This window comes from Mesoplodon bidens, assembly GCF_964165515.1.
Source record: "Mesoplodon bidens genome assembly, chromosome: X".
NCBI lineage: Eukaryota > Metazoa > Chordata > Mammalia > Artiodactyla > Ziphiidae > Mesoplodon > Mesoplodon bidens.
This window is the reverse complement of record NC_138163.1, coordinates 140,263,101-140,287,157: the sequence shown is the minus strand read 5'-3', so window position 1 is coordinate 140,287,157 and position 24,057 is coordinate 140,263,101.

The window sequence follows — 24,057 nt, the reverse complement described above, 5'->3', positions numbered from 1 at the left end:
CTCTGACTTCACGCTGGGGTTATTTCTGGCACTGAGTGTGTGCCTGCAAATAGTATGTGTATGTATAGTGTATAGTATCGATATATGAAAAAGCAAGCACTTTTTCTTTGACGATGATGATGATTGAATGATGAAAACAATGAACTGGCATTCAGCCTTGCAGATTCCGGGCTGAAATGTTACATGCATACATCTAATACTTTTAAAAATATAGGCTTGGGCTTCCCTATTGGTGCAGTGGTTGAGAATCTGCCTGCCAATGCAGGGGACACGGGTTCGAGCCCTGGTCTGGGAAGATCCCACATGCCGTGGAGCGGCTAGGCCCGTGAGCTACAACTACTAAGCCTGCACGTCTAGAGCCTGTGCTTCACAACAAGAGAGGCGTGAGAGGTCCGCGCACCGCGATGAAGAGTGGCCCCCGCTCGCCGCAACTAGAGAAAGCCCTCATACAGAAATGAAGACCCAACACAGCCAAAAATTAAAAACAAAAACAAACAAACAAAAAAAAACATAGGCTTGAGATGATTCAGTGGTTCCGCAGATAGATCCCTGGTTCTCTCCTGTATGTGTTTTCTCTTTATTTAAGTAAGATGAGTGGATTTTTTTTTTTTTAAATAGTCTGGCTGTGTGGCGGGTTTCTGAATGATGAGAAGGAATTCCCTAAAAGAGCATCACGGCATTCTCCCAATCTTTTACTGTAGGATAATCATCACTTCTCCCAGAAACAGCCACCACTAATGAGCTATCCTTTACGAGAGTTCGGTTCATCCCACAGCAAGAGGTATTTTTCCCCATTGAAGTTTGAGTGCTTAGGAGTCAAACCGGCAAGCGCATCTCTGGATTGCATACAAAGTCTGTGGATAGATATTCTTTTGTGCCCAAACACACGTTCGAAATCACAAGGAGAAGAAAAGGTTTGGGCATGGGCAAAGATGAACCTGCACAGAGCTGAATATCTCGCAAAGTTACCTAAAGCAGCCTTCACCCAATGTTGGAATATCCCCTCCCTATTCCAGAGAAGGTATCTGCCAACTCTTTGCCTCAAACTCTAATCAGGAGCAGCTTCCTATGTTGCCGAGTCATCCTATGCATCGTAAGAGCTTTCATTTTGAGGTCTTCTATTGCTTTGACTTTGGATGAAATACGCCTTGTCTTTCCCAGTCGCTGGTGCCTCTGGACGCCCCCTGGCTTGTGGCCGCATCCCTCCCATCTCTGCCTCTATCTTCACCTGGCTTCTCCTCTGTGTCTGTGTGTCTTTTCATATAAGAACACCAGTCACTGGATGCGGGGCTCATGATAAATCGAGAATGATTTCATCTCAGGAGCTTTAATTAATTCAGTGTGTAAGACCCTAATACAAATAAGGTCCCATTCTGATGTTGTGGGTGGATGCGGACTTAAAGGGACATTATTTAACCCAGCAAAGCTGCCAAGAGGCAGCACTGAAGCAGGCAAAACTGACAGTCCAGAGGCAAAGAGAGAGTGACTGCAGGATTGGGCCACAAAAGATGCCTGCAGCATGTACACAACTGACAGCAAGGCCAGGAGTGACCCTCAAAAAAGACAGAAGTGCCTGTCACAAGGTCAGAGGAAACCAGGAGAGGGTTGTTTCAGGGGCCCAGAAAGGGGATGGATTGAAACAGATGAGGAGGGACCCCCAGAGCAGGGAAGGGGGGGCGGTTAGTGTTTAATGGGGAAAGAGTTTCGTTTCTGTAAGAGGAAAAGGGCTGTGAAGACAGATGGTGGTGACGGGCGCACCACATGATGAATATACTTGATGCCACTGAACTGTGCACTTCAAGATGGTTAAGATGAGAAATGTGATGCATATTTTCCCACAACAAAACAAATACAGTCAATGAAAGAGAAAGTTTTCCAAGCTTCCAAATGCCCTGGGTGTTCACTTTCTCCTGCCACACAAGTTTCGTCAGCTCCAGGACCTGTGGTTACACCGCCTGCCTCGAAGTGGAGTTATTTCTTCCATCTCATCTCAACCAAGAAGACCGTAACCTGACGTTTCGGCTGTTGTGTATCTTTCGAACAGCACTGAGTTGTGGTAGCTTTTAAGTAGCCTATAAACATGATTTAAACTAGTAGGGCAGAGAATGAACCCATAGTTTACAGAGAGAAAGAGCAGGAGAAAAGAAAATGAAATTGTCAAAGCCACTTGGAAATTAAGCTTCTTTCTCCAACCTTTGGTAAAGGAAAAATAAAGCACGGAAAGCAGTGCAACCCATGTGAAAACAGCAAGAGGAATTTCAGGTTATAAGCACTTCTCCTCTGCCATTTAAGACAGGATTTTACTCTTAATCATTTATCTAAAACTTACAGTCATTCTTAGGATAATGTGCCAGAAACCATTTGGAGGATGTCTGCTTTAACCTTCTTTTCAGGATAAAAGTTTAGAAAAGCAATCATGGTGCTGAACTCAGAGTTAAAGTGACGATTCTATGGAAAGCACTATCAAAATGAAGAATTATTGAACACTCTCCACATTTTAATTCTTACCATATGCTTACTTTTGATTTCCCATTCATATTCAATAAATCATGACCAGATACTGAGAGAGATCATCTGTATCATATCCTTATTGATCTCCTGGGGACCTTGCTTATCTACTCAGCTTAATGCAGCTCACTCAGTGAGACTTGATTTATAATCAGGGTGTACATTTCTAATGAGTGTGCAGGCTATTTTTTCCACAACCTGAAAGGCACACCACATTAGAGACATATGAAGACAGAATGGTGATGGTTAATCTAATGTGGATATAAATTACCTACAATAATCATTTTTTATTAAATATATTCAAGTTGAAAGGACCAATGTCAATTTAGGTATAGCTGGCATGATTTCTAATGAAAGAGATGACTATATTTATTAAACCACCTTAGTTTCATGGAAACTGCATGATGACATAGGAAGTTACTTGGTATCAGAAACAGAGAGAAAAGATGTATGCTACAATGAAAAGATAAAATAGAAACTTGTTACTTTTTTTTAACATGTGGAGATTTGGAAATGAACAACCAAGAAATGAGCACATAACTTATATGCACTTAGGATGGGGACAGGTTCTGAGTCCACCATGGGTGTTGTTAATTGTGGTACCCAATTAATTACATTTAATTATGTCTATAATTGTGGGCGTTCAAAGGCGTCACTTGTGGATCTATAAGAGTTATGATTATAATTACTGATCTGCCCTTTTTTCATAAAACAAATTATGCATTACCTCATCAAAATACTCAATGAAAAAAATCTAGAGGGCTTCCTCTAGATTGGCACAGTGGCACAGTGGTTGAGAGGCCGCCTGCTGATGCAGGGGACACGGGTTTGTGCCCCGGTCCGGGAAGATCCCACATGCCGCGGAACAGCTGGGCCCGTGAGCCATGGCCGCTGGGCCTGCGCATCCGGAGCCTGTGCTCCGCAATGGGAGTGGCCACAACAGTGAGAGACCCGCGTACCGCAAAAAAAAAAAATCTAGAGATGTTGATATGATTACATTCACACATAAATATATAGAGAAATTGTTATGTGTATATCTGATGGACCTTCATAGAATTTTGTGAATGAGAGAGGACAACACATACCTTAGCATATGCATCACGTACTACATGCTTCTTTCAGGATTGTACCTGTATTTCTGGGAATTGACTGGCTATGTATTGGCTACTGATGAGGCTAATGATTTAGTTAATTAATTCAAGAAATCTGGCCTAAAATGTATGAAAATAAAAATTATGTCATATTCACCTCTGACATATTTCCTTAAGATTTAGACACCAGGCACTTCGAAAACTAAAAATTGAATATTCCCAGAAAATATAAAATGATTTGTAAAAAAAAAATCCATTTGAACTGAATACAAATTATAATGAATATGAATATATGATGAATATGTAATTAATTAATATAATGAATAAATATATATCATAATATTTAGTAATATACAGTATATATTACATATTTCTCTATATAGCAATATATATGAACAATTATAGTCATGATTATAATAATCTAATCATAAAATGAAAAGCACAATGCCATTCATGATAATACAAAATATACCATACATAGGAATGCATTTACCAGGAAAATATATGAATTTAGATGGAAAAGGAAAAGGCAAAACTATTCATTTATAGAAAGAGACTTGAAAAGGCTAGCTCAATGAGTAGCGTGACCCAGTTCTATTTTTATAATAAATGTGTTTATGTTGGAGATCGGCATTTTGGTCCCAGGAGTCATTCCCGATACCTGTGCCACACCCACTGCTCATTTCGAGGCTACAAAAGCTCAGAACTAGTGTTCCATGTAGAATTACCATACAATTGAGCAATGCCACGCCAAGAAAAATGGAAGTATCCACTCAAATACTTAAGCACACATGTTCATAGCACCTTTATTCCTACCAGCCAAAAAGTGGAAACAACCCAAGTGTCCATCCACAGAAGAATGCAGAGGTTAGGTGGTCTATCTGTACACTGCAATCTTATTCAGCTATAAACAAAAATGAAATACTGATACACTTGGATGAACCTTGCAAACGTATGGGAAATGAAGGAAGAAAGTCACAAAGACCACACCTTGTATGGTTCTGCTTCTAAGAAATGTCTAGAAGAAGTAACCCACGGGGATAGAAAGTAGGTTTGTGCTTGCCAGGGGCGGTGGGGTGACTGCTAACAGACAAAGTAGTGATTTTTATGGCATATGACTCAAATCTCAATTTTAAAAACTATACAGTAAGAGAATAGATGAGGTGAATTAAGTGGAAGTGGCCTTACAAGCTCAGGAAAGGGAGTAAAATTACTCATTCATATTGGATTCAAAAAGGAAAAAATCATATTTTAATCTCAATAATATCCCATTAAGGAATGGTACAAAGCCTCTGTAACAAGCTAATAGGTGGCTAGAAAATATGAATATGAATTTTAAGAAAGGAAAATTATTGACAGAAGGTATGGTACAGAAGAAAAAGGAATAGAGTATAGGCACCAACAAAACACCACAATTTACAATACAGTATGGTTAGTTTAAATACATCAGTAATTAGACTGGATATTTATGATCTAAATATTCTGATTTCTATTAAAAGAAAATATTTCTAGACTAGATTAAAAAAACATCCAATTACATGCTGCCTACTGTGTCAATACCTGAAGTATATACTAGTAACAACAGTGTAAGTAGAAAAACAGCAAGTATGGCATGCAAACATTAACCAAAGTAGTCATTATTCTCATGTCACACTAGTTAGGTTCAAGGACAGAACTGTGGGGTAAATGAGATTCTATAAAGAAAAATGAGCAACCCAGTAAAGATATTAACTATCTTATTTCATATGCATGTCAATGACAAAAGTTCCAAAAAAATACAAATTGTCAAAAAAATAAAAATTAAAGATAGACATATCCAAAATGAGAGTGGGTGATTTTAACACAATGATCACAGAAACTGATAGAAATTTATGGGGGGTAAAAAAAAGGATAAAGAGAGTTTCAACAGTATCTTAACAAAATCAGTCCAACTGATTGAACCAAAAATACAGAGTATGCGTTCTTTTAAAGTATATTTGGGGACTTCCCTGGTGGCGCAGTGGTTAAGAATCCGCCTGCCATTGCAGGGGACACGGGTTTGAGCCCTGGTCCGGGAGAATCCCACATGCCACGGAGCAACTAAGCCCGTGCGCCACAACTACTGAGCCTGCACTCTAGAGCCCGCAAGACACAAGTACTGAGCCCGCGCTCCTGGAGAAGAAGCCACCACAAGGAGAAGCCCACGCACCGCAACAAAGAGTAGCCCCCGCTCGCCCCAACTAGAGAAAGCCGTGTGCAGCAACAAAGACACAACGCAACCAAAAATAAATAAATTCATTAAAAAAAAAAGTATATTTGGAACAAACATGTGATGTGACAAATATACTAGAACATAATTCACATTGATACTGACAGTTTTACAGTGTATGTTCTATAGTCTCAGTAAAATAAGGTTAAACATCAACAAGAAAAGTACAATAAATTTCCAATGTTTTGAAAATGAAGCAACGCATTTCCAAATAATGCACAGATAAAAGAAGAAATCACAATGTAAATTAGAAAAACATTGAACTATATCATAAAAAACACACAATGTATGAAAGGAAATGTTATGGACCTCCAACTGAATTTCTTCAAAATATATTGACACTAGTACATGTGTCAGAAAAGGAGAGAGACCGAAAAACAATTTCTGCGTTACCTTTCTCACCCATGTGACAAAACAATCAAAAACACCCCCAAACTAAACAGCAAGTATAAGCCAAAGATTGCATATATAATTCTAAGGAGGCACTAATAAAATAAAAACAGTAAAATAAATAGAGGGAATCTGCTTTTTCTTGCCAAGAATCATGTAATTTATAAACCTCTCATGAGACCACACCAAAATAAAAGAAAGATGACACCACTACTAAAATAAAAAATACCAAAGGCAACCTCTGTATACATACCACTAGTATGAAAGATATATTAAAATAATACTAGGTGCAAATTTATGCTAATTTAATTGAAATTTTAGATGACATGGACCAATGCTTTTTACAAATTAAAAAAATTGACAGTTGAAGAAAAGCAACTCAATAACCCCTATTAACTTTTCAATTATTCACTATTTTGAAAACCTCCACCAAAGAACATCCCAACCCAATGAATACAATGGTGAATTATTCTAGTATTTTATGAAGAACCGACTGGCTCAACATTAACAAATTTGCAGCTAATATAAAAAAAGAAAAAACTTTTCCACTTATTTTATAAGGACTATATGATCCTAATACCAAATCTGAAAATCGCATTAATTAAAATTTCCCTCATGCAGAGAGGCAAATATTATAGGTAAAATATTAGCAAACTAAATCCAGGGGCATATAGAAGGAGTAATGCATCTTGTTTAAGAATGATTTGTTTGAGGAATGCATAGCTGATTTAACACTTTAAAATCCTCAATATAATTCTCCACATAATAGATGAAAAAATATATAATCTTCTTAAGAGATGGAGATAAAACTCTTGATAATATCATCATTGATTTCTAATAAAACTCTTAACTGTGAATATAAGAAACCTTTTCCATCAAACAAAGGGTATTTCCAATATCTGTACAGCTAAAATTATTCTCAATAATTCCTTATAGCTTTTCCATAAATATCTGAAATGGGACAAGGATATCTGCTAGCATAATTTTATTATTCCATTTATCACTGTAATGGAGTTTTTGGGTTTTTTTAATTTATTTATTTTTGGCTGCGTTGGGTCTTCGTTGCTGCCCAGGCTTTCTCAAGTTGCAGTGAGCGGGGGCTGCTCTTTGTTGCGGTGCGCGGGCTTCTCACTGCGGTGGCTTCTCTTGTTTCAGAGCACAGGGTCTAGGCAAGTGGGCCAGTAATTGTGGTGCATGGGCTTAGTGCGCCGTGGCATGTGGGATCTCCCCAGACCAGGGCTCGAACCCATGTTCCCTGCATTAGGCAGGCAGATTCTTAACTACTGCACCACCCGGGAAGTCCTGTACTGGAGTTGTTTTTTTTTTAACTTGAAGGTTGTAAAGCAAATTTTGACTGCATATATATAAATATGTATAACTCAGAATGAATTATATATATACATTATTTTAAATGAAATATATTATTCATAGAAGCCATGATCAGCTACAGAGAAAATTTGACAGAATCTGTAGATATACCATTAGAAAAAATAAGCTAATCTAGCAATGTGTCTGGACACAAAGCAATATAAAAACATCAATTTCTGTATGACGGTAAGCCAAATTTAATGATGAAACAATCTGTCAAAACATCAAAATATGAAATATTTGAAAATAAATCTGAGATATACTAGCCATTTACATGCTAAACTGCAAAACACCATTGTGAGAAAAGAATCTAAATTAATGGAGAAATTTATCCTGTTCATGAATTGGGATATTTCTCCCCAAATTTATAAATGAGTTAGCCTAAACTATTTTTTAAAATCCTAAGTTTATTAAATACATACTGGTAAACTGATTGCAAAACTCATGGAATTATAAAGGAAGATGCATACCTAAGATATCTTGAAACTTCAGCACAGTACTAAAAGATATACACTACCAGCTATCTCTAAGTTACTACAATTAAATGGTGTTTTATTGCCACAAATATAAACTAACTGATGACATAGAACAGATCCAAACTATGACACCAGATCTATGACTACTTTCACAGCCAACTGCAGAAGGAATATGGTCTTTAAACTAAATGGGCTAGTTCAGGAGGACACCCCATGCGGGAAATATGCATCTTCACTACTGTTTAACAGCTTTTATATAAATTCATTCTAGCTGTATTGTACATCCAAATGCACAATATAAAACAATGATGGTTTTAGGAGAAAACAGGAAATATCTTCATGACACTGGACAAAATTCCTTAAATAGGGCATAATAATGATAACCATGGTGGGAAGCTCTGATAAATTGCACTAAAATAAAATTAAGCTCTTCCATTTAACAAAGACACCATTACAAGAGTGAAAGTGCAACCCACTAAGTGGGAAAATATAAGTTTAACAGGTATGTCCAACAAAGGATTTTTCTTTCTCTCTATCGATCGATCGATCTATCATTCTGTTATCTACCTATCCATCTATCATCTATTTATCTACCTATATAACATCACTCAGCTTTCATCTATCTATCCATCTATCCCTGCTATTAAAACTCCAGGAAAAGATAAACATTCCAACGTAAATGTGGAAACTCAAATGCCAACAGAAAAGTATGAACAGGTTCTCCACATGACTTGTCATCAAGATAACGGAATTTAAGACAAAATGATGTTACTGTACTCTTACTGAAAGACTAGGGATAAAATGGCAGGGAAGCACCAAATGTCAATGAGGTTGTAGATAAACCAAAAGTTTCTTACACAGCTAGAGAAGAGTAATATGGTGCAGCCACTTTGTAAAATCTTTTCTTACACATTGTGATCTAGCCATCCCACCCTTTAGGACCTCACCTCCAGAAATACATCCATTTACCAGGAAGCATCCCTAAGGACGTGCTTAGCAGGACGCGTTCAGAACAGCCACATCCAAGAAAAAAAGTCAGACACTGAGGAAAACAGATAATCCCATCAATATTAGAGTGAAAAAAAAAAACCAGTAGTAAATTCATAGAGTGGAATTCTGTATTTTATATCCAACAGTGTAAAACAACATGGATGAATCTTACAAACACACTGAAAGAATTCACTTACCAAAAAAGCATAGCTGGTAAGTTTCCAATTTTACACAATGTAAAAACAGGGAAAAACAACCCTCTTGTGTAAAAACTCCAGTTAGTGTCTACCTGAGGAGGTCAGGACTGATGCAGCCTAGAAGAATCCTGCACGCCGATGTCCTTGTAGGATTGTGTCCACCCACTTGAAAGAAAATGGGGGGAAAAAAAAAAGAAGTGCAGTGCTATTTAACAGGAGTTAAACTGACTTTTTTTTTTTTTTTTTTTTTTTGCGGTACACGGGCCTTTCACTGTTGTGGCCTCTCCCTCTGCGGAGCACAGGCTCCGGACGCGCAGGCTCAGCGGCCATGGCTCACGGGCCCAGCCGCTCCGCGGCATGTGGGATCCTCCCGGACCGGGGCACGAACCCGTGTCCCCTGCTTCGGCAGGCGGACCCCAACCACTGCGCCACCAGGGAAGCCCTAAACTGACTTTTAACTCCGTGCCTGGCATAAGAAAAGCAAACGTGCTGATAAAAGCAATTACTGGTGAGAGGGAAGGGAACAATTTCAAAGCCAAAAAAGGATTAGGGAGGGAAGGGGGCTATCTTTGTGAACATCCGTGTCGGGGGAGGGCCACATAAGGACACTACTCTGTTTATCGTTTCTGAAATACATCTTTTAGGTCGTCGGAGCAGCCGATGTCTTCCCAGGGCCAAAGGGACATCATCTCATTGCTCATGAAGATTTCATGATTCTACCAGGTTTGGTGAGCGCATGCATACTTGTATTCTAACATCCCCTCCTGCCCAGGAGAACACAGCGTGTGGATGGCCAGAGCGGTTAGATGGGCAGTGATGCTGTGACCCAGGGGAGAGAGAAGTGTCCTCTGTCTGTCTCTGTCTGTCTGTAGCAGACTCATCTCCCTGCTGCACCCCCAGCTCCCCGTCTGCCTCTGTGTGCGACGTGACCCAGCCCACAAGAAGAGGGAGATTCGTGGACCCTCACTTCCACTGGGCCGTCAGAGCGGCTCACTCTAAGTGCTCCCCAGCGGTGCCCGTGGAGAAGGTTATTTTGGAAGCTGCGTTAAACTGCATGAGGCCACCAGGTGACCGTTTAAGGATGCCATTGCCGTCATTTGCCATAAAATTTCCTTAATGGCCTGAAAAAGTTAATGCACCTCTCACACTGCCTCCATTCTGAGAAGAGAAGCATAGACTGAAAGAACTGGGTTCAGTGCATATGCCTCCCCTGCTTCTCCCACATGAGCCATAGAAACATCAGTGTCACCTGCTCATTAGGAAGTGCTGATGTGCAGTGCCCAAAGCTAACGCCACGGGCTCAGATGGAGCTCTGGGACCAGTAAGCGGGAACTGGAAAACCAAGCCTGGAAAGAAGCTCGGCAACACAGAAAATGAACACAGAGGTCTTGCTTGTTTTCTCAATGCCCTAAATGGAAATTAGGTTTCCATTCCATCACTACTCTGAAGACAAAACGAAATAGTGTATTTAAACAAGTGCTGACGGACAACTATATTCAACTGCCTATAATAAAACATAGTGGAAAAGAATATTGAAAAAAAGAATGCATATATATGTATAACTGAATCACTTTGCTGTACAGCAGAAACTAACACAACATTGTAAATCAACTATACTTCAATGAAATAAACATTGATTTTTAAGAAGTGCTTAGAAAAGTGTATAGCACATAGTAGGAGTTTCATGAACATCTGCAACTCTTACAAATTCAGTAAGTAGTTTTGAGTACTTATTAATGGCCACAATCCCTGCTGTCCATTTTGGAAGATATAGCTGACGGAGCATCTATCATAGTGCTTCTGAATCAAACATTATTTTTTATACAATTTTATTTATTTCTACAATTTTATTTGTTTATATTTTTATTTTTTAACTAAAGTATAGTTGATTTACAATGTTGTGCTAGTTTCAGGTGTACAGAAAAGTCATTCAGTTATACATATGTATGTATATTTTTTCAGATTCTTTTCCCTTATAGGTCATTCAAAAATATTGAGTATACTTCCCTGTGCGATACAGTAGGTAGGTCCTTGTTGTTTATCTGTTTTATATATAGTAGTGTGTATATGTTAATCCCAAACTCCTAATTTATCCCTCCTCCCATTTCCACTTTGGTATCCATAGTTTGTTTTCTATGTATGTGAGCCTGTACCTGTTTTGTAAATAAGTTCATTTGTATCATTTTTTTCTTTAGATTTCACATATAAGTGATATCCTATGATATTTGTCTTTCTCTGTCTCCCTTCACACAGTATGATCATCTCTAGGTCCATCCACGTTGCTGCAAATGGCATTATTTCATTCATTTTTGATGGCTGAGTAATACTCCATTATAGATATGAACCACATTTTAATCCATTCATGTCAATGTACACTTAGGGATTTGACCACTTCGTGTGGTCACAGCTCAGGGGTAGGGTGGTACTGGCATCTGGTGAGAAGCAGCAGGGATTCTGCTATAAACACCCTACAGTGCAGGGGACGTACCCTGCAAACAAATGACTCTTCTGTCCCCAATAGTAACAGGGCCGCTGTGGAGAACCCTGATCATGCAGATGCTATTACACTCAGCAGTTCTGAAAGCTGCTGAAACAGAGGGAACACAGAGAAGAAAAGGAAAGAGTTACCACGTAGTTGAAAAATGTCCTTCTTGGGCTTCCCTGGTGGCGCAGTGGTTGCAAATCCACCTGCCAATGCAGGGGACACGGGTTTGAGCCCTGGTCCGGGAAGATCCCACATGCCCTGGAGCAACTAAGCCTGTGCGCCAGAACTACTGAGCCCGCGAGCCTAGAGCCCGTGCTCCACTACAAGACAAGCCACCGCAATGAGAAGCCCGCGCACGGCAACGAAGAGTAGACCCTGCTCGTGGCAAGTAAAGAAAGCCTGGGCTCAGCAACAAAGACCCAATGCAGCCAAAAATTAATTAATTAATTAATTAATTTAAGATAAAGAAAAAGAAAAATGTCTTTCTCAAACTGATGCTCCTGAAATGATATTTTGACAAGAAATGCTAAGACCAAGTTAATCTTGGGAAAACGCTTCCGTTTTTTGAAATCTCAAGTTTGTTCAAAGGATATGCCAAGTCAGTCAGAATTCCAATGCTTCCACGGTGGTCAAGCTCACGCTTGTTGAAAGGCTCAAGAGGAGAAAAGCCCACTTACGGGCTTTAGTGCCAAGAGTTTGGTTAAATCATTGGGTGACTGTTTTAGCAACAGTGCATTTTACCGAAATAGCTGCTCATCAAGGTCACTGATGAGCAAGGTCATCCTATGTCAAGATGTGAATTTAGGATTCTATAATAATCTGGCAGATGATGAAAGTCAGCTGCTTAATGTGACGGGTTGAAGTGTGTCTTCCATAAAGATATGTTGAGATCCTAACCCCCAGCACTGTGAATGTGACCCTTCGCAGAGGTGATCCTGTTAAGATGAACCCTTTTGGATGGACTTTACAAAGTAGTATGTGTGGTGTCTTTATAAAAAGGGGAAACTGGACACAGATATTCAGACAGAGACAATGTTATGTGATTGGAGTAATGCAACTGTAAGCCCAAGGATGCCAAGGGTTTCCTACGGCCTCCAGGAGACAGAACAGGCAAGAAAAGATTCTACCGAAAGTCTCAGAGGATTAGGGTTAGAGTTAGCTCTGACCTCATTTTGATTTCAGACTTCTGGTTTCCAGAACTGTGAGGGAATTTGTTTCAGGCAACCCAATTTGTCCTATTTTGCTACAGCAGCCCCAAGAAAACTAATGCACTTGAGAAAAGTATATTTCTTCTTTAAAAAGCCAGTGCTGTTTCAGAATTTAATTTTATTAACACATATATGTACCCAACTGACTTCATTAAGCAAATTCAAATTTGTATAGAAATTACGGCAAATACTTAGTTTTTAAATTCTACTTTACCCTTCACTTCCAGCCACAGTCGTTTTTTTATTTAATAAAGTAAACGCTCTGGTTTTAAAATAAGATAGGTGTATGGTGAAAGGGTAATAATTTAAATCTATAAGTTCAAGTGGAAGGATAAATACAGAGGCCAAACAGGAAGAGATGCATTAACGGGTCATGTAGTTGCACATATCTGCAAGTAAACAGAATCATGATAGAATGGCGAATTGAGGATTACAAAAAGGTTGGCATCAATGCTCCAACCCAAAACACGAAGTTAAAAGTAAATAAGATCAGGGAATCTAATGCAGAATAGAAATGCAGACACTTCTCAAAATTGGAGATTTATTTCTATGCAAGTGCAAATAAGGATAATCCTTGAGCAATAAATGTTTGCATTCTGGCCTGTTGAGCAAGATTTAAAGAAGTGAGCATGAGAACACAAAATGATAGAGACTTTCTGATTTCTGGAATCCTCCTGGAAGGTGTAAGCCCAGGTACACCGTTTGAAAGACTAAACTCAGTTTTGGAAGCAAAAGTGTCAGCCAAGCTCAAAAAATTATGTTTATAAAAGAATACCACTAAAAACTACACTGCGCCATGCTCAGAGGTATGAGCTATTCACTGTTCAAAGTGTGTTACATTGACTTATTTGTCTTACAGTTACTTTACAGCAGAAGCTTAAATGATATGATGATTTATTTGTATTTATTTTCTCTATTGTTTATAATGATGATGTGTGTGTGGAAAAAAATGCAACAAATCAGTATTAATATAACTGGGAAGCCTGCTGCCACACTAGACAATATTTTAAGGAATGTTTCCTTTGAACTTCTGATATACACGTAATAAAAACTGAAGTGGTGCGCATTCCATTGTAACTTTGCTTCCTCTCTCTATATATATATCTTATGCTTTGAACCTTATCTAAGTGTGATGTTTTTAATATTAGATGAAATAATATTTATAAAGTGGCCTAAGTAATGGGCCCAGATTAAGTAGTGACCAAACAAGTGGATTTCCATCTACAAGCTTCCATATTCTGGTGGTTCTAGTATCTGATTTTCTCCTACTCAATAATTAAAAGACCTTTGACCAGAGCAGAAAGTATTAAGAGGTCAGCAGAACAATGATAAATAATAATAAAGTCTCCATCTTATTAAAAGTTAGACATGTTACATCTCCATTCACAGAATTTGTTGAAACTACCTCTGATTATTCATAAATTAATTTCAGCAAACATATGATAAAGTGCTTGTGACAGTTAACTGTATGTCTCCACAAAGTACTCAGATATTTGGCCAAACACTAGTTTAGAAGTTACTGTGAATGTATTCTTTTAAAGATGAGACTGAGATTTAAATCAGAAGACTCTGAGTGAAGCAGATTGCCCTCAATAATGTGGGTGGGCCTCCTCTAATCAGATGAAAGTCATAAGAGAAAAAAGACTGAGGTCCCCTGCAGAAAAGGGAAGTCTGCCTCCAGAGAGACCTCAGACTTGAGCTGAAACATTCACTGTTAGGTCTCTGGCCTGCTGGTCTATCCAGATTTCAGATGTGTCAATGTCCACAATCATGTTAGCAAACTCCTTAAAATAAATCTGTGTTTATATATATATATATGTATAAATATAGACAGAGAGGTAGATAGATAGATAGATAGATAGATATTCTATTTCTCTGGAGAACTCTGACCAATATGGTTGTTAAAAGTCAAATTGTTGGACCATGACTTGCTATATTTACGAGATTCTAGCAAAAATTCCTATACGGACAATGCTATTCTCCAAAACTGACACTGAAATCAACAGACACATCCACGGGGCCAAACCCATTACCCTGAGGAAAATGGGCTACAGTGAAGTCACAGATGATTTTGTACTGTTTCATGACATTTTATTCTCCACATACAGCTTTGACGCCAGTTGTTCAGAACTATAACTAAGCAAATAATGCTCTTTAAATAACCCAAGTGCTGCTTGGAAGTGATGGGAATTTCAAGTTACTGTTTTAATTTTTCCCATATGGTGAGGCTGGCCTAAGGCATTGTATAATGTGCAGTCAACAAACTCTTTTATCAATCAGAGGTTATTTAAATCCCAAAGTCTCTTGAAACTTTGCAAAAAAGGGAAAAAGTGGGAGCCAGATGAGGGGGCTTGAAGGGAATCCAAACTAAGCATGTAAACTCTTGAGATGCCCTCAATATTCTGAATTAGAGGGCTTCCCTGGTGGTGCAGTGGTCAAGGGTCTGTCTGCCAATGCAGGGGACATGGGTTCGAGCCCTGGTCCAGGAAGATCCCACATGCCGCAGAGCAACTATGCCCGTGTAGCACAACTACTGAGTCTGTGCTCTAGAACCCGTGAGCAACAACTACTGAGCCCGCGCTCCTAGAGCCCATGCCCTGCAACAAGAGAAGCCACCGCAATGAGAAGCCCGCGAACCACAACCAAGAGTAGTCCCTGCTCGTCATAACTAGAGAAAGCCCACGCACAACAACAAAGACCCAACACAGCCAAAAAATGAAATAAATAAATTTTGAAAAGTATTCTGAGCTGGAAAATGTAAATCTTGAATTCAGAGATGCCACACGTTGAAGAAGCTTACTGAACAGTTTACATGAAAACTGGTACCAAAGAATCATGAGTCATCCTGGGAAAATTTATTTTGAAGCACCCCATTCAAAAGCCCAATACTACATAGAGATAATTAGTTGTTAATTTACCTACACTGGCATTCCGATACTAACAATGAAAATGATTTTCCTGAAAATAAAACTTACCAAGATTTTAGTGCACACGAAGTTCAATCTCTTTTAAAAGTACAGTGTGGGAGCTTTCAGCAAATTGATTCAGAACCACAATGTAGATAAAGAACTTTGCCTTTACCCCCAAACATTGCTTTGTGGGCTTTTGCACACAACCCTCCCCAAGCCCTAGCCTCTGACAACAACTGATCTGTTTTCATCACTGTGGTTTTTTGTAGAATGTAGTAGAAATGGAATCACTGACAAATAGACTTGATCATAATGTAAGATATATCATGTTGCCTTTGTGTCTAGCTTATTTCACTCAGCACAACGCTTTCGGGATTCATCCACACTGGCTGTGTGTGTCATTACTTTGCTTTGTGTTATCACGGAGTACTCCATCTCGTGGCTAGACCATGATCCATATCTCTCCTCCCCAGTTGATGGGGAATGCGTTTTTTTTCCCTCTCTGGGGGCTATTTTGCATGAACTCTGCTATGAAAAGTCACCTACATGTCTTTGTGTGAACGTATGTTCGCTGATGTGGAGTAAATTTGAAAGACTGAAATTGCAGGATTGTAAGACAAGTGTATTTCACTTTATAAGAAATAGTTTTCCAGTGTGGTCCTACCATAATACACTCATGGTATGAGAGCTCTAGTTGCTCCAAATTCTTGAGGATCTTTGTCTTTTTAACTTTAAACATGAGCTGTGAGGTGGGTTTGATAGCACCCCCATGGTCCTTTAAATTAGCTAGTGATGCTGAGAATATTTCTATGCACATAACGATCACTCATACCTTATTTGCATGTGTGTGTTTAATTGGGTTCTGCTACAATGAAGCAGTCAGATAAATTAAATGAGTCACACAGGATATCCATCTACCTATCTCTCTCTTCTCTTCTTCCTCTCTCTCTCTCTCTCTATTTACCTGCCTTTAATAAAGTTATAACCTAGAACAGGAGAAAGCAATCCTAAGCAAACACAGAAAAGTAACAAATACAGAAAACTTTGAAAACTTTCAGGCTCAGTCTATACTCCACCAAGTCATTTTCCTCTGTTTGACGGTTTTTGTTGTTGTTTTTTAATTTTATCTTTGGACCTTAACAGTCTAATGTTTCCTTTTCCTCAATCCTATTAGGGATTCATTACATTTCTTGAACGATTAATACATGTCTTTCACAAAATGATGAACTTTACTGCCATTTCTGCTCCATCCTATGAATCTTTCAAAAGAATCTGATATTTTCGTATGGATTCCTGAGGCCCTGTTTATTCATTTATTTTCAATCTTTGTTTTCTTTCCATTGTTGAGATGGAGTATTACTATAAATCTGACCCCAGGTTTACAAATCCTATTTCTTCTGCCATCTCCAAATTGCAATGTTTTCTATAATCCAATTTTAGGAGTGACACTCATCACCTCTACCTTCCTGTATTGATCACACAAACCAACCCCAATAAATGTACAGAGGGCACTGCACTGGGACATGAAAAAAAAAAAAAGGCGGGGCCAGGAGGCAAGGGTCATTGGCCCCTAACCTGGAGGCTTGCTATTACACACATACAGTTTCACTTTTTACATGTGTTAAGAGTTCAAGGGCTATAGTGAGTAAAATAGGGTCTTTTCCCTCCAATTATGCCAATTGGAACAGCAGTCACATGACAGTAATTGCACACCAAGGATCAGATGGTTTATTTCAAACTCCACACAAGAGACTAGAATATTTTGTAACCTCAGCTGCTGAAATGATGGGGACACGGATGATGATTTTTACTATGATCAAGTAGCGTTTTCATGAAAAGAGTTAAATATGTAAACTAAAGAACTTAAAAATAAGGCCAATTGTACAAAGTGCTGATATGACCAAATGGGTCCTAAAATGTCTTTTTATTGTGCTTTGCCAGAATTTGTAATGAATTCAGAAAGTAATACTTTTAGATGCTGGTTGGAATTTGTGTCTAGCAATAGAGACTTACAACAGAAATGGCCAAGGATCTGTCTCTTATTATGAGTTCATATATTATTCATTGTATTATAGCAGTAATGAAACAATTGCAAACAAAAAGTAGTGGCAATTTTGACAATATACCGGGATTTTAAAAACTGTGAGTGATGCTAAGTAGTTCCATTTTATTTCGCGCTCAAAAATACAGTCTCCGAATGGTGGTTAAAATTATACAAGTGTACCTAAATTCACAAATATAAATTTTATGCTACTTCTACTTCTGTGTTCAGTGTTTGGAGGGAAAAAGACTTCGCTGTACTTATTTGCCTGCTTATTCCTCTTAATATTCTGTTTTCTTTTATTTATTTACATATTTATTTATTTATTTTTTTGCCACACCGCTTGGCTTGTGGGATAGTTCCCCGACCAGGGATTGAACTCGGGGCCCCAGCATTGGAAGCTTGGAGTCTTAACGACTGGACCACCAGGAACTCCTATTATCCTGTGTTCTTTTATATTTCCCTATGGTTTCATGCGTAACACCCTTAGATTACTTTATTTCTGTTTCTGCCAAGTGGTTGAGAGATTGTACCTATCATTACAACTACAAGAGTCTGTCTTTACCTTGTGAAATTTAAACAAAATACAATGAATCTAAGCAAATAATTTGATAAAGACATGGCATAATGTGTGTAGCAGAATGTTTCAAAACTATTAATCATCCCTTTAAATATAGTCCCAAGACCCATTTCTATATTTATATGTAATTCTACACATTTTAATTAACTTATTCATTAAAAGTTAGTAAAATTTTCTCCTTTCATTTATCTAAGAATTCAGGCAAAATATGTTTTAAAAAACCTTCAATTATTCTCACCTTCAACAAAGACTATTTAAGTGAACTGCATAAATTCCTCCATAGTTATTTAAATGTGCCTGCCTTAAAAATACACTGAACGTACGAAAAAGTTCTTTCCATATTAAGTCTGTGAGCACAGTAACATGTATTCATTTATTTCTTTTATTTCTCATCAAAAACTAACAATGTTCATTTATCTTTTTTAACCTGTCACTGCTTTCTAATATGACTTCAACTGTGCCTAGAACTGTTATACAAGTAGGCAAGTGAGAACGACTTCACTCAACTAACACATTGAAAGCTTTCATTTTTGTGGGACAGGTATGGAAACATTCTGTAATGGTATCCTTTACCTCCTCTTAAAAATGGTACTGTTTCCAATATCAAGCATACTGGCATAGATATACTGTATCAACCTAAACATGGACCGTCAAGATTTTAATTTTTGCTAGAGATTTAAACTTGGTGAATGGGAGGCGGAGTCAAGATGGCGGTGTGGGAAGACACAGAGTTAGAGTTTCCCCAAAACCAGGGCACCGGCTGGCTGCTGGAGGGGGGGACTCTGACCCCCAAGGAGATAGGAGGAACCCCCACATGAACCGGAAGCTTGCAGGATCTTGGTTCATGAGCCCAGTGTTGGGCCAAAGCTCCTGTGGTGTGAGCTCCGAGTCCAAACCACTAGACTAACAGAGAACCTCAGACCCCAAGGACCGTTCATCGGAATGAGGTCTCCTGGAGGTCCACATCTCGGCACCGAGACCCAGCTGTACCCAACAGCCAACAAACTCCAGTGTTGGAAGCCTCAGGCCAAACAACCAGGAAGACAGGAACACAATCTCACTCATAAAAATGAGATGGCAAAAAAATATGTCACAGATGAAGGAGCAAGGTAAAAACCTACAAAACTAAATAAATGAAGAGGAAATAGGCAATCGACCGGAAAAAGAATTCAGAGTAATGATCGTAAAGATGATCCAGAATCTCGGAAATAGAATGGAGGCACGGACTGATAAAATTCAATAAATGTTTAACAAAGATCTAGAAGAACTAAAGAACAAACAAACAGAGATGAACAACACAATAACTGAAATGAAAAATACACTAGAAGGAATCAAGAACAGAATAACTGAGGCAGAAGAACAGATAAGTGAGCTGGAAGATAAAATAGTGGAAATAACTGCTGAGGAGCAGAATAAAGAAAAAAGAATGAAAAGAATTGAAGACAATCTCAGAGACCTCTGGAACACTAAATGCACCAACATTCGAATTATAGGTGTCCTAGAAGAAGAAGAGAAAAAGAAAGGGTCTGAGAAAATAATTGAAGAGATTACAGTCAAAAACTTCCCTAACATGGAAAATAGTCACCCAAGTCCAGGAAGCACAGAGAGTCCCATACAGAGAAAACCTAGGAAAAACACACCAAGACACATATTAGTCAAACTATCAAAAATTAAATTCAAAGAAAAAATATTAAAAGCACAAAGGAAAAACAAAAAATAACAGGCAAACAAATCCCCATAAGGTTATCAGCTGATTTTTCAGTGGAAACTCTGCAGGCCAGAAGGGAGTGGCAGGATATTCTTAAAGTGATGAAAGAGAAAAACGTACATCAAAGATTACTCTACCCAGCAAGGATCTCATTCAGATTCAATGGAGAAGTCAAAAGCTTTCCAGAAAAGCAAAAGCTAAGAGAATTCAGCACCACCAAGCCAGCTTTACAACAAATGTTAAAGGAACTTCTCTAGGCAGGAAACACAAGGAAAAGACCTACAATAACAAACCCAAAACAATTAAGAAAATGGTAATAGGAATGTACATATTGATAATAACCTTGAATGTAAATGGATTAAATGCCCCAACCAAAAGACACAGATTGGCTGAATGGACACAAACACAAGACCCATATATATGCTGTCTACAGGAGACCCACTTCAGACCTAGGGACACATACAGACTGAAAGTGAAGGGATGGAAAAAGATATTCCATGCAAATGGAAATCAAAAGAAAGCTGGAGTAGCTATACTTGTAGCAGATAAAATAGTCTTTAAAATAAAGACTGTTACAAGAGATAAGGAGGGACACTACATAATGATCAAAGGATCAATCCAAGAAGAAGATATAACAATTATAAATGTTTATGCACCCAACATAGGAGCATCCCAATACATAAAGCCAATGCTAACAACCATGAAAGGAGAAATCAACAGTAACACAATAATAGTAGGGGACTTCAACACCTCACTTACACCAATGGACAGATCATCCAAACAGAAATAAATAAGGAAACACAAGCTTTAAATGACACAATAGACCAGATGGATCTAATTGTTACTTATAGAACACTGCACTCAAAAGTGGTAGAATACACTTTCTTCTCAAGTGCAGATGGAACATTCTCCAGGGTACATCACATCTTGGGTCACAGATCAAGCCTTGGAAAATTTAAGAATATTGAAATTGTATCAAGTATCTTTTCTGACCACAACGCTATAAGACTGAAAATCAATTACGGGAAAAAAACTGTAAAAGACACAAATATATTGAGGCTAAACAGTGTGCTACTAATTAACTAAGAGATCACTGAAGAAATTAAAGAAGAAATTTAAAAAAACACAGAAACAAATGACAATGAAAACACAACGACCCAAAACCTATGGGACACAGCAAAAGCAGTTCTAAGAGGGAAGTTTATAGCAACTCAATCTCACCTCAAGAAACAAAAAAAGTCTCAAATAAACAATCTCACCCTACACTTAAAACAACTAGAGAAAGAAGAACAAAGAAAACCCAAAGTCAGTAGAAGGAAAGAAATCATAAAGAGCAGAGAAATAAATGAAACAGAGAGGAAGAAAACAATAGCAAAGATGAATAAAACTAAAAGCTGGTTCTTTGAGAAGATAAACAAAAGTTATAAACCCTTAGCCAGACTCACCAAGAAAAAAAGGGAGAGGACACAAATCAATAAAATTAGAAATCAAAAAGGAGAAATCACAACTGACACTGCAGAAATAGAAAGGATTATAAGAGGCTACTACAAACAACTGTATGCCAATAAAATGGACAGCCACGAAAGAATTTACAAATTCCTCAAAAGGTACAATTTTCCAAGACTGAACCAGGAAGAATCAGAAAATATAAACAGACCTATCACAAATAATGAGGTTGAAACTGTAATTAAAAATCTTCCAACAAATAAAAGTCCAGGACCAGATGGCTTCACAGGCGAATTCTAACAAACATTTAGAAAAGAGCTAACACTGATCCTTCTCAAACTCTTCCAAAAAATTGCAGAGGGAGAAACACTCCCAAATTCATTCTACAAAGCCACCATCACCCAGATACCAAAACCAGAAAAATATATCACAAAAAAAGAAAATTATAAACTATATCACTGATGAACATAGATGCAAAAATCCTGAACAAAATACTAGCAGACTCCAACAACACATTATAAGGATCATACACCATGATCAAGTGGGATTTATCCCAGGAATGCAAGGATTCTTCAATATATGCAGATCAATCAGTGTGATACACCATATTAACAAATTGAAGAATAAAACCCATATGATCACGTCAATAGATGCAGGAAAAGTTTTTGACAAAATTCAACACCCATTTATGATAAAAACTCTCCAGAAAGTGGGCATAGAGGGAAACTACCTCAACATAATAAAGGCCATATATGACAAACCCACAGCAAACATCATTCTCAATGGTGAAAAACTGAAACCATTTCCACTAAGATCAGGAACAACACAAGGTCGCCCACTTTCACCACTATTATTCAACATAGTTTTGGAAGTCCTAGCTACCGCAATCAGAGAAGATAAAGAAATAAATGGAACCCAAATTGGAAAACAAGAAGTAAACCTGTCACTGCTGATGACATGATACCATACATAGAAAATCCTAAAGATGCCCCCAGAAAACTACTAGAACTAATCAGTGAATTTGTTAAGGTTGCAGGATACAAAATTAAAGCACAGAAATCTCTGGCATTCCTATCCACCAACAACAAAAAATCAGAAAGAGAAATTAAAGAAACACTCCCATTTACCACTGCAACAAAAAGAATAAAATACCAAGGAATAAACCTGCCTAAGGAGGCAAAAAGACTGTACTCAGAAAACTGTAAAACACTGATGAAAGAAATCAAAGATGACATAAACAGATGGAGAAATATACCATGTTATTGGACTGGAAGAATCAACACTGTGAAAATGACTATACTACCCAAAGCAATCTATAGATTCAGTGCAATCCCTATCAAACTATCAATGGCATTTTTCATAGAACTAGAAAAAATTTCACAATTTGTATGGAACACAAAAGACCCCCCAAATAGCCAAAGCAATCTTGAGAAAGAAAAATGGAGCTGGAGGAATCAGGCTCCCTGACTTCAGACTATACTACAAAGCTACAGTAAGCAAGACAGTATGATGCTGGCACAAAATCAGAAATACAGATCAATGGAACAGGATAGAAAGCCCAGAGACAAACCCACACACCTATGTCACCTTACCTTTGATAAAGGAGGCAAGAACATACAGTGGAGAAAAGACAGCCTCTTCAATAAGTGGTGCTGGAAAGACTGAAGAGCTACATGTAAAGAATGAAATTAGAACACTCCCTAACACCATACACAAAAATAAACTCGAAATGGATTAAAGACCTAAATGTAAAGCCAGACACTATAAAACTCTTAGAGGAAAACAAAGGAAAAACATTCTTTCAAATAAACAACAGCAAGATCTTTTTTGAACCACCTCCTAGAGTAACGGAAATAAAAACAAAAATAAACAAATGGGACCTAATGAAACTTAAAAGCTTTTGCACAGCAAAAGAAACCATAAACAAGACAAAAAGACAACCCTTAGAATGGAAGAAAATATTTGCAAATGAAACAACAAAGGTTTAATCTCCAAAATATAAAAACAGCTCATAGAGCTTAATATCCAAAAAAATGAACAATCCAGTTAAAAAATGGGCAGAAGATCTAAATAGACATTTCACCAAGGAAGACATACAGATGGCCAAGAGGCACATGAAAAGATGCTCAACATCACTAATTATTAGAGAAATGCAAATCAGAACTATAATGAGGTATCACCTCACGCTGGTCAGAATGGCCATTATCAAAAAAAAGCTAGAAGTAATAAATGATGGAAAGGGAGTGGTGAAAAGGGAACCTTCCTGCACTGTTGGTAGGAATGTAAATTGATACAACCAGTATGGAAAACAGTATGGAGGTTTCTTAAAAAGCTAAAAATAGAACTACCATATGACCCAGCAAACCCACTGCTGGGTCGGGTATATACCCTGAGAAAACCATAATTCAAAAA